The 12,387-nt window shown below is 42.8% G+C and overlaps 1 pseudogene; it reads left to right on the top strand.

Annotated features, from left to right (window-relative positions):
* Positions 1 to 6,184: 6,184 nt before the first annotated feature.
* LOC123389692 lies at positions 6,185 to 10,549 on the top strand (annotated as a pseudogene).
* Positions 10,550 to 12,387: the final 1,838 nt, after the last annotated feature.

Raw genomic sequence — 12,387 nt, 5'->3', positions numbered from 1 at the left:
GGTTGCCTCTGGTGGCTCCTTCCCCCTTTTGCTTATTTTCTGATATCAGTCGAGGTTCCCACTCTGCTTTACCTGCCCACTGGCATCTTCTACCCAGTAGAGATCCAAACGTGTATAATTCTGATCTCAGGCTGATTTCATGTGTGATCAGAGTTCTTTGGTAGGTAATCATCTCACTTTGGGGTACAAGTTGAAAAGGTGCCTCCTCCTAAATCCCCACCATCTTGTCCCCTCTTGTCATGTACTTTTATCAGTCCTTTTGTTTGTCTTTTTTTTGTTTGTATACTTCATAAATCTTACCTTGGGGCCTATTTGAGCTGAACCTTCTTTTTTATGTCACCTTTTGTTCCTGTCTCTCTCTCTCTCTTTTTTTTTAATTTTCCTTTTTTTTTCTTCTCATTTGGTGGGGAGCCCTGATTGCTCAGAAGCGTTCAAGGGTGCACCTTGACTGCACCACAGTCAATACATCCAGCTTCACTCATTCAGCCATCTCTCACCAAAACGAGGAGAAGCAGGAATGCCCAACAGAAGAAATATACAGAGGATGGACCTTCTTCACCAGAGTTAATGGTTATCAACATAGACAATGAGTCAGAAAGAGAATTCAGGCTAACAATTATTCAAACAATAGCTAGGTTGGAGAAAGCCATGGGTGACCAAACAGAACTGATTAGGGCTGAACAGAAAACAGCCAGAGATCATGTTTTTAATATTAGGGAAAAGCTGAAAGCTACCAGGGATGAGCTTCACAATGCTCTCAATGAGTTCCAATCTAATCTAAATTCTCCCAAAGCTACAGTAACGGAGAAAGAAGATATAATTAGTGATTTGGAGGACAAATAGATAGAGAGAAAGGATCAGGAGGAAGCCTGGAACAAACAGCTTAGAAGCCACGAAAACAGAATCAGGGAAATAAATGATGCCATGAAATCTTTCAGCATCAGAATTATTGGAATTCCTAAAGGGGAGAAGAAAGAAAGAAGTCTAGGAGATATACTGGAACTAGTTCTTCATGAAAATTCTTTGAATCTCGTGAATGGAACCAGCATTCATGTACTAGAGGCCAAACGGTTTCCCGCCAAGATTACAGATTCTCAAAAGTCCTCGAGACACCTAAGAGTAAGAATAAAAATTTATAAATGTAGGCAGAACCTCTTGAAAGCAGCTAGGGAAAAGAAGATCCTTACGTACAGAGGAAAGCCCATCAGAATAATGTCAAACCAGACAACAGAGACCTGGAAAGCCAGAAAGGGCTTGCAAGACATATTCAGGACACTGAATGAGAAGAAAGGCAGCCAAGAATACTTTATCCAGCAAGACTGACATTCAAAAAGGATGGAGAGATAAAGAGATTTCAGTACCGGCAAGGTGTAAAGATTATACAACCACTAAGCCTACACTGCAAGAAATATTAAGGGGGGGGTTCTATAAAAGAGGAAAATCCTAAGAATAGCATTCAACAGAAATAAAGAGACAATATACAGAAAGAAAGACTTCAAAGGTAACTCGATGTCAATAAAAACGTATCTATCAATAATCACTCTCAATGTAAATGGCCTAAATGCGCCCATAAAACAGCACAGGGTTGCAGATTGGATATAACAAAGGACCAATCTATATGTTGTCTAAAAAAAAAAAACACATTTTGAACCTAAATATTCACCCATACTGAAAGTGAGGGATGGAGAAGCATCTTTCATGCCAATGGGCCTCAAAAGAAGACTGGGGTAGTGATTCTCATATAAGATAAATTAGACATTATACTAAAGACTGTAGTCAGAGATACAGAAGGACACTACATCATTCTTAAAGGGACTATCCATCAAGATGATCTAACAATTTTAAACATCTATGCCCCCAATATGGGAGCTGCCAATCACATAGAAAGCTGTTAATCAAGATAAAGAGTCATATTGATATGAATACACTAATAGGTGGAGATCTTAACACGCCTCTCTCAGAAATAGGCAGATCATCAAAGCATAAAATCAATAAAAAACAAGAGCATTGAATGACACATTGGACCAGATGGACCTCATATATATACAGAACATTCCACCCTAAAACAACAGAATACTCATTCTTCTCAAGTGCACATGGAACCTTCTCTAGAATAGACACATACTGGGTCACAAATCAGGACTCAACTGATACCAAAAGACTGAGATTATTCCCTGAACATTCTCAGATCACAATGCTTTGAAACTGGAGCTCAATCACAAGAAAAAAGTTTAGAAGAAACTCAAACACCTGGAGGACAAAGACTACCTTGCTTAAGAATGCTTGGATCAACCAGGAGATCAAAGAAGAACTGAAACAATTAATGGAAAACAATGAGAATGAAGACACTTTGGTTCAAAATCTATGGGATATGGGAAAGGCATTCCTAAGGGGGAAATACACAGCCATCCAAGCATCCCTTAAAAAAATTTAAAAATCTAGAATACACCAGCTGTTTCTATACTTTAAAGAACTGGAGAATCAACAAGAAATCAAACTAACTCCACACATAAGAAGGGAGATTATCAAGATAAGAGCTGAGATCGATGAGGTAGAAACCCGAGAAACACTAGAACGTATCAATGAAACTGGAAGCTTGTTTTTTGAAAGAATCAATAAGATTGATAAACCATTGACGACCAATAAAAAAGAAAAGATAGAAAGCTCATATTCATAAAATTATGAATAAAAAGGGAGAGATCGCAATGAACACCAAAGAAATAGAAACAGTCATGAGAAGTTATTATCAACAGTTATATGCCAATAACCTTAGCAACCTAGATGAAATGGGTGCATTCCTGGAAAACTATAAACTCCCAAAATTGAACCAGGAAGAAATTGACAACATGAATAGACCAATATCTAGTAATGAGATTGAAGAAGTGATCAAAAACCTCCCAGAAAACAAGAGCCCAGGACCTGATGGATTCCCTGGGGAATTCTGCCAAACTTTCAAAGAAGAAATATCATCTATTCTCCTGAAGTTGTTTCAAAGAATTGAAGCGGAAAGATAATGTCCTGCCTCTTTCTATGAAGCCAGCATTACCCTGATCCCCAACCAGGCAAACATCCTACCAAAAAGGAGAATTTCAGACCAATCTCACTGATGAATATGGATGCTAGGATTCTCAACAAGATCCTAGCACACAGGATCCAACGGCACATTAAAAAGATTATCCACCATGATCAGGTGGGATTCATCCCTGGGCTACAAGGATGGTTCAACATTTGCAAATCAATCAATGTGATAGAACAAATTAATATGAGAAGAGAGAAGAACCACATGGTCCTCTCAATTGATGTAGAAAAAGCATTTGACAAAATCCAGCATCCATTCCTGATTAAAACGCTTCAAAGTATAGGGATAGAGGGAACATTCCTGAAATTCATCAAATCTATCTATGAAAGACCCACAGCAAAGGTTATCCTTAATGGGAAAAAGCTTGCAGCCTTCCCGTTGAGATCAGGAACACGACAAGCTTCAAGATTCCTGAATAGAGTGAAGCATGAACTTAGAGATACTGAGAATCCTAGAGAGAGAGAGTCATGGGACTGTTGGAGATGTTGTACATTTTCAACATGAGCAGAATTTACACATGATCTCTCTGTTTGCATCCATGGAAAGCCTAAGTAAAAGTAAAATAGTGGAATCATTAGTAAACAATGAAACTCAGAACACCTGAGATAAGAACGAATGCTGTTATTTAGGGAAATTACCTCACCCATGAAATGGAGATCATCATTCTTTTAATCTCAAGTTATTGCCATGATCACAAAAGTTAAACATTTCTCACTACCCGGCACTTCACAACTTTGTGTATTAAAGCATGGTTATTAATTTCAAGAAAGGAAAACCCTTCTGTATATTAACAGTTTTTCCAAATTTTATACTCTGTTTGTGTCAGGAAGAAGTTTTCAGAACATGGAGCTAAAAACCCTTGGGAAGAGACAAGCCCTCAACCATCCTTTTGTCCTGGATCATTAGATCCATAACTTCTGAAACCCCTGGTGGTAGGGAGCATCCTCTGATGCTTCCAGTTTACCCGCTGTTGTCACAGAGCTCTGCAGAGATACAGGGATGCATTTTCTCCCTTCCCCATTTATACTGCATGCAAGAAGAGACCCTCCCATCATGAACACTACAGACCCTTCTTTTCAGAAGATGTCTCCTCCTACCTATTCCCCATCTTTGTCCCCTCAGTATGCTCCTTGTCTTTAAATACTGATCTATAAGTTTCTATATTCAGAGGTCTGCAGAGATATTGCATCAAAATTTTCTCATCACGTTCCAAGTGTCAGAATATTTTCTTATTTAATAGCACAGAAAAGAAATGAAAGATTTCTGGACTCACAAATTCCATTGACAGAAAGCAGGCTGATAAAGTGCTCATATTCAAACATGTAGCAGCTCCCAACAAAAAAGAAGGGCTGATTCCAGACAGAACAACAAGTCCAGAAGCTGAAGTCTAAGAAGAAGCATTATGAGGCTCTGAAAATTACTGAAGTTTGCCAAGATGGACAAATTGTTTGGTGACCCCAATTTAAATTACAGTTTATCTCCTTTGGAGCAGAAATGTCAGTACATGCCATCATATACTTGCAGTCGTATGTTATTGAAATAAATATTATAGTGTGCTATCATAGGTGTATTGATTAAGAGCTTTTTACCCTGGATGGAAGAACACACTGTCTCACTCTGTTAGAGCTATGAGTTCAGATTTGTGTCTTTAAAGGTGAATGATATCTAGGTGATTTTTGCACTTAATTTAATGTTTAAGGCATTGGCATTTTGGGTGGATGTTTCTGTGTGTAAAGGTTACTGTTATGTTGGATTGAGGTGACTATGAACATGTTTGAGTGTGCACTGCGATCATGAGTCATTCCTGAACCTATGAATGATATCTTAAGTGTGAAGAGAGACTTTGTCACATTTAAGTAATATGGAGATCGTGATATTACTACCATGTGTATGAGTCTGGGTCTGAATCTCAGGCAGACAAGGGCACTCATGTTCTGTCTATCTTGGGCCTGCAGATAAGGGTCACTAAAGACCCCACAAATTTGGAAGGGGACATATTTCGAATCAGAGGATGAAAAACTCACCATCAAGTGCAGACACTTTTTGTATAATTTCTATGACTCCTTCTGGTTCTGAGAATCTAAATGAACCCTTGATATACATATGAGTGAACTCAAAACATGAGGTGCAGAGAGATTTTGCAGGTAATAACAGGGGAATGCATGTAAAGGAGTCACTGCATTTGGATGAGGGTTCCTGGGCCTAGTGTGGACCTGGTTCATTGCAGACTTGATTGAATAATCTAGGACCCCATTCTGTGGAGGATGGGTGAAACCATACAACCTGGGTTCTGGAATGTTATACCAGCACCAATGACCACCCTCAAGGCTGACCATGATGAGACTCAGTGGAAGTGGCACAGGATGGGCCTCATGTGAGGAATAATGATAATGTCCCTTCCATTAGTGTGGTGTCCTCAAGGCTCTGATTTCTCTCCCTCAAGGTGCTTTAAAGTCATAGGTTCAATTGTATAGGAAATGTAGCTTCTCAGTAAGGTGAGGGTCAACTGCTTCTCCTGAAATGAATTGTCCTTGAGACCCTGTGGTATAAATCTCTGGTATAAATCTCTGATCCGTTTTTAGAGAGTGAAAGCAAAGGTCCCCTTTGCATGAACATAAAATCTGATATTGTGCCTACGTTGTTGCTAAATATTTTTAGTCTGAACCACCAATGAATTTTCCATTCGTCTGAAAATTCCTTTCAAAAGCAAGTATTGATATACATGGATGATGAAGACAAGGTGAAGAGCACATAGTAAAGGGGCACCCTCAAGCTTGGGCTTGTTTGCTACAAAGGAATGAGAGGTTTATGGGAAGGCCAGCTGATACTTGTCCATGTTTCCTGAGTATCTAGCAGCACCCTGTGAACCAACCAGGTCCTGATGACTGCACAGAGTCAGGTCATGGAAGGCTGGATCTGAACAGGTTTCCCAAGATCTGTGGACAAGGATGAGCTAAGAAGGGCAGTTGTGGTGTTAAGTCCAACCCAAGTGGCACCACAGTGAAACTCAAGAATAATTTATTTAATTAATATCTACTACTGGAAGGGGACAAGATGGCGGGGAAGTAGGAGGAGGTACCTTTTCAACTATTACCCAAAAGTGAGATGATTACCTACCAAAGAACTCTGATCACCCATGAAATCAGCCTCCTGAATGCCCAAAAGAATGTGCCTGGCCCCAGCGGTCAACCTACCCATCTTCCTAATCTGATTGATGAATATTCACCTCTGATGCGCCCTGACTGGATTCTAATCTGCCTGAAGGTAGGAGACACCTCAAAATCTATCTCCAGACTCTAGCAGTGGGTCTCAGGGCAGCAGGTCAAAAGCCCACTAATTTGGCTATGGTAAGAGGTGTAATCCAAGTCCCTACTGAAAGCCCCTCTCTATTTATAGAAATGCTTCTTGATGCCTACTGGAGGTATACTCCCTTTGACCATCAGTCGGAGGAACAGCAGGCATCAATAGCCATGGCTTTCATTGGGCAATCTGCCGTAAACATAAGAAGGAAGCTGTGGAGGCAGGAGGGATTACAAGAATTAGCTATTAGATATTTGGTCAGAGAAGCTAACAAAATTTTTAATAAAAGGGAATCAGAGGAGGAGAAAGAGAAGAGGAAAAGGATAAAGAATGGGAAAAAAGAAGGAACAAAGAGTTGACTAAGATCCTGGCCGCAGTAGTAGAAACTGGTAGAAAATCAGATACTAAGACTTCAGGAAAGATAAGACCCTGGGCCACTCACCTATGCGACGCCTGAACTTGGCCTCAGACCAGTGTGCCTACTGTAAAGAGCATGGACACTGGGCTAAGGAATGCCCTATAAAGAAAAACAAGCCACCACCCCACACTACCAACCTCCTGGCTCTTGAAGATGATGATTAGGGGGGATGGGGCTCGGACCCCCTCCCTGAGCTCAGGATAAAATTTCTGGTGGAGGGGACTCCTATAGATTTTGAGGTCAATACTGGAGCTGTTTATTCAGTCTTGCAGCAGGCCCTAGGGCCCCTCTCATCCAAAGGGTCCTTGTCAGGGGGGGAGAACGGGAGCAGGTACCACCCCTGGACCACCAAGCGGATGGGATTTAGGTCCGGAATTTAGGGAACAGGACGGTGCACTGCTCCTTTTTGGTGCTCCCTGACTGCCTTGCCCCACTGTTGGGGAAAGACTTGTTGACAAAATTGTGAGACAGGATTACCTTCATTGATTCAGGGCCTTTGATAGATATTTTTAACTCCATTGTGGGCCTACGCCATTCTGATAAGGATCTTTCCCCTCCACAACTCCGCCTGTAGTCAATACCCTGACCGTCACCCTAGAAGATGAGTGCAAGCTTTTTGAAGGGCCCAACCCTACCAACCACCTCCTGGATCTTGAAGGATGGCAACAGGACTTCCCTGAGGCTTGAGCTGAAACTGTGGGATTTGGCTTAGTAACTGCCCAACCCCCTGTAGTGGTGGCAGACCTCCTGCCACCCCTATCCGGGTAAAACAATATCCAATGAATAAGGAAGCTTGAGAGGGCATCTGCCCCCACATCACCAAGCTCCTTCAACAAGGAGTCTTAGTGCCCTGCCAGTCAGCCTGGAACACTCCCTTACTCTCTGTAAAGCAACCTGGAACAAATGACTATCGCACTTTCCAAACCTAAAAGAAGTGAATGTTCGGGTGGAGATAACACACCCTATGGTGCCAAACTCATATAATCTCCTCAGCGCACTATGTCCCTCCCAGGTCTGGTACACTATGCTAGAATTAAAAGATGCCTTCTTCTGTTTGCGGCTGCATCCTGACAGCCAGCACATTTTTGCTTTTGAGTGGACCGATTCTAATGCTGGTATTTCGGGTAAACTTACCTGGACACGGCTTCGCTAGGGTTTTAGAAATTCTCCCACCTTGTTTGATGAAGCCTTGCATAAGGACTTGAAATCCTTCCAGGAGACACATCCCACTTTGACTCTTTTTCAGTATGTGGATGACCTCCTACTGGCTGCTGAGACCCAACAGGAATATCTCCATGGGACTAAGGCCCTGTTAAGGGCTCTGGCTACTATGGGATATTGAGCCTCTGCCTGAAAGTCTCAACTCTGCCAGTTAAAAGTGACATTTCTAGGCTATGAGATCAAGGAAGGTAAATGGTGGCTCAAGGACGCAAGGAAAAAGACTGTTACTCAAATACCACATCCTCAGACTAGAAGACAACTAAAGAAGTTCCTAAGGATGGCAGGCTTCTGTTACTTATGGCTACGTGGCTTTGCTTCCTTAGCTGCCCCGCTTTATCCCCCCGCCAAAAATGAGGCCTCCTATGAATGGGGGAAGGAACAACAAAAGGCTTTTGATGGGATAAATTGGGCACTGCTTTAAGTTCCCCCCTTGGCCTTACCAGATGTAGAAAAACCCTTCACCCTGTACTGGGAAGAAAGAAACGGAGTGGCAAGAGGAGTACTGACCCAATCCTTGGGCCCCTGGAAGCCCCCTGTAGCCTATCTATCCAAAAGATTGGGTCCTGTTGCTGTTGGATGGCCAAGATACCTGAAAGTCATAGCCGCGGCAGCTTTACTTGTCAGGGATGCTGACAAATTGACTTTGGGACAGAAAATCACTCTTATGGCCCCTCACACTTTGGAAAGTGTGATCTGGCAACCCCCAGACCGCTGGCACTCCAATGCTCACATAACCCACTATCAGAGCCTCCTGTTAGACAAAGACCGCATCTCTTTTGGCAATCCTGTGCTCCTTAATCCCGCCACTCTGCTGCCAGAGGAGACGGATGACCCAGTAATCCATTCCTGCCAGGATATCCTGGCTGAAGAAACAGACGCGAGGTCAGACCTCAAGGACAGACTCCTGCCCCATGCTGATGTAACTTTGTTCACGGACGGGAGCAGCTTCCTACAACAAGGGGAGCGATGGCAAGGGGTGGCGGTGGTTGGGCCTCGAACTGTCGTTTGGTCGGCACCCTTAACTCCTGGAACTTCTGCTCAGAAAGCAGAACTTATTGCTCTAACCCAAGCCTTGCACCTGGCGACGGGCCAATGGGCTAATATCTACACAGACACTATGCCTTTGCCACTGCTCATGTACATGATGCCATCTACCGGCAGCGGGGGCTTCTCACCTCCGCTGGGAAAGAAATCAAGAACAAACGGGAGATTATAGATCTCCTTGAGGCTATCCACCTCCAAAGGAGATAGCCATCATACACTGCCATGGACATCAAAAAGGTAAAGACCCAGTTGCCCAGGACAACCGTCGTGCAGACAAAGAATCAGGAGCGGCCGCCCTGCATGACCCCCTGGTAGCAAACATCCTGACTACATTGGAAGAAGTCACTAAGCTGGAGACCCCAACAGAAAATTTTTACTTTTTACCCACAGCCTTACCCATCTAGGTACCAGAGTGCTGCTGGAATTATTAAAGGACCAAAACCTACCGTCCCTACCTCCGGGTAGGGCAAAGGAACTGGCTCAAGACATTGTTTCCTCCTGCGAAGCTTGCACAGTGACAAACGTGCAATGAGCCGATGGCTCCCCTGGAACCAGGGACCGGGGAAACCGGCCTGGAATATTCTGGGAAGTAGCCTTTACCGAGGTAACACCAGCAACATATGGAAATAAGTATCTGCTAGTCTTTATAGACACTTTTTCAGGATAGGTTGAGGCCTTCCTCACTAAGAAGGAGACAGCCATGGTCATGGCCAAGAAGATCCTAGAAGAGATCTTTCCCCAATTTGGGTTGCTTAAGGTAATGGGATCTGATAATGGCCCACGTAAGTCAGGGATTGGCCAGGGTCTTGGGGTTTAATTGGAAATTGCATTGTGCTTATAGACCCCAGAGTTCAGGGCAGGTAGTAAGAATGCATAAAACTATAAAAGAGACCTTAGCCAAATTAGCTATAAAGACTGGCTTGAAAGATTGGACTGTCCTCCTTCCTTATGCCCTCTTCTGTGCATGTAATACCCCTTCCCCCTCTAGGAGGAAACTGACCCCATTTGAAATCCTCTATGGGGGACCCCCTCCTTTAAAAAGCATGACTGAACATGGATATGTGACATATGCTACTTCCTCTGCCATGCTGATACCCAGAATTAAGGCTCTGGAGGCTATCCAGAAATATATCTGGAAGGGCCTATCAAAGGCCTACTGACCGGGTACTGTTACTCCCCACTCTTATTCTGTAAGTGATTGGGTCTGTGTCCGCCGACACCAGGTACACAACCTTGAGCCTCGGTGGAAGAGACCCTACTTGATCTTGTTGTCCACACCAACTGCTGTCAAGGTCCATGGCATCACGGCCTGGATCCATGCTAGTCAGCTCAGACCTGCTCCTGCTGATCGACACTGGAGCGGCAGACTCCTGTCCCGTCCAGAGACTAACAGACTTGGGCAACCAGGTGGCACCAACGACCTTCACCAGTCTACAGGCTCTACTCCAAAGGCAGGAAACCCCCCTCTGCATCAAGCTGGCTCATAAGAATCCCACAACATGACTCTGCTTCTCGGGCCAGTCCTTTCGCTTCTGGCAGCACTAACTCTGTGCAGCCAAGTTAGAATGATTTATAGCAATCCCCATGCGCCCCAACAAATGGCATGGGAGATTTCGAATCCTATGGGCCAGGTCATATGGAAGATACATAGGATCCCATATTTTAAATAAGTTGATAGCCTTTCTGCAAGATAGAATAGGACAGATCAAGTTAATGGTAATAAGGCAACAGTATGAAGCATTACACTCAGATGATCTTCACAATATCTAATGTTAGAGATACCTACAAGAAGAAGTGGGGAATGAAGAGATCCAGAGCCGAAAGAGTTAAATTGTGTAGAGATTCTGCTAACTTGCTTTTCTGTAACTGCTCTGCTGCTTTGCCGGTTGAACCTTGAGAATTAGGAGCATGGTCTTCCCTTTGTGTTCCCCTCCATTCCCCCGATGTCCCAAATCCTGAGCCCGTTCCCTGCTTAAGAGATATCATTGAATTATACTTGTGGTTAACAAAGAAGAGAACTGTTTTGTCCTAGTTTCACAGACACCCAGCTACACACAGACAATAAGATATGGCTAACTGAAAAATGTAAACTGTGCAGAGCATACCAGGAATTGTAACTATGAGGTCACTATGATTATGGCTTTGTGACAAGCCTTTGTCTAAAAATGCATAAAAACCCCATACTCCATTGGATCGGGGCTCACAGCCTCTGCCTGATATTCGGGTATGTTCCAGAGCCCCAGCATGCTGGAAAATAAAGCCCGTGCTGTTGCAGAAAGAGCAGCCTTGCTGTCCTTCCTCTGGGCCTCCATAGGTTGAGGTCTTCTCGACCCTAACATTATCAATCATCATGATCTAACAATTGTAAATATCTATGCCCCCATTATGGGAGGAGCCAATTACATAAGAAAACTGTTAATCAAGATAATGATTCATATTGATATGAATACACTAATCGTAGGAGATCTTAACATGCCTCTCTCAGAATTAGACAGATCATCGAAGCAGAAAATCAATAAAGAAACAAGAGCATTGAATGACACATTGGAACAGATAGACCTCATAGATCTATACAGAACATTCCACCCTAAAAAAAACAAAATACTCATTCTTCTCAAGTGCACACAGAACCTTCTTCAGAATAGACCACATACTGGGTCACAAATTGGAACTCGACCAATACCAGAAGACTGAGATTATTCCCTGCATATTCTCAGATCACAATACTTTGACACTGGAGCTCAATCACAAGGAAAAGTTCAGAAGGAACTCAAACACCTGGAAGCTAAAGACCACCTTGCTTAAGAATGCTGGGATCAACCAGGAGATCAAAGAAGAACTGAAACAATTCATGGAAAGCAATGAGAATGAAGACACTTCAGTCCAAAACCTATGGGATAAAGCAAAGGCGGACCTAAGGGGGAAATACACAGCCATGCAAGCCTTCGTAAAAAAAAAAAAAAAAAAAAAAAAAAAAAAAAAAAAAAAAAAAAAAAATTGAAAAGTCCAGAACACAGCAGCTTTCTCTTTACCTTAAAGAACTGGAGAATCAACAACAAATCAAACCAACTCCACACATAACAAGGGAAATCATCAAGATTAGAGCTGAGATCAAGGAGATAGAAACCACAGATACACCAGAACATGTCAATGAAACTAGAAGATGGTGTTTTGAAAGAATCAATAAGATCAATAAGCCACTGGCCCCACTAAACCAAAAGAAAAGAGAGAAAGCTCAAATTCATAAAATTATGAATGAAAAGGGAGAGATTACAACTAACACCAGGGAAGGAGAAACAATCATCAGAAGTTATTATCAACAGTT

Source organism: Mustela putorius, unplaced genomic scaffold, assembly GCF_011764305.1.
Source record: "Mustela putorius furo isolate JIRA1106 unplaced genomic scaffold, ASM1176430v1.1 tig00003996_pilon_pilon_pilon, whole genome shotgun sequence".
In the NCBI taxonomy this organism is placed as follows: domain Eukaryota; kingdom Metazoa; phylum Chordata; class Mammalia; order Carnivora; family Mustelidae; genus Mustela; species Mustela putorius.
This window is presented reverse-complemented; position numbering and strand designations above follow the sequence as displayed.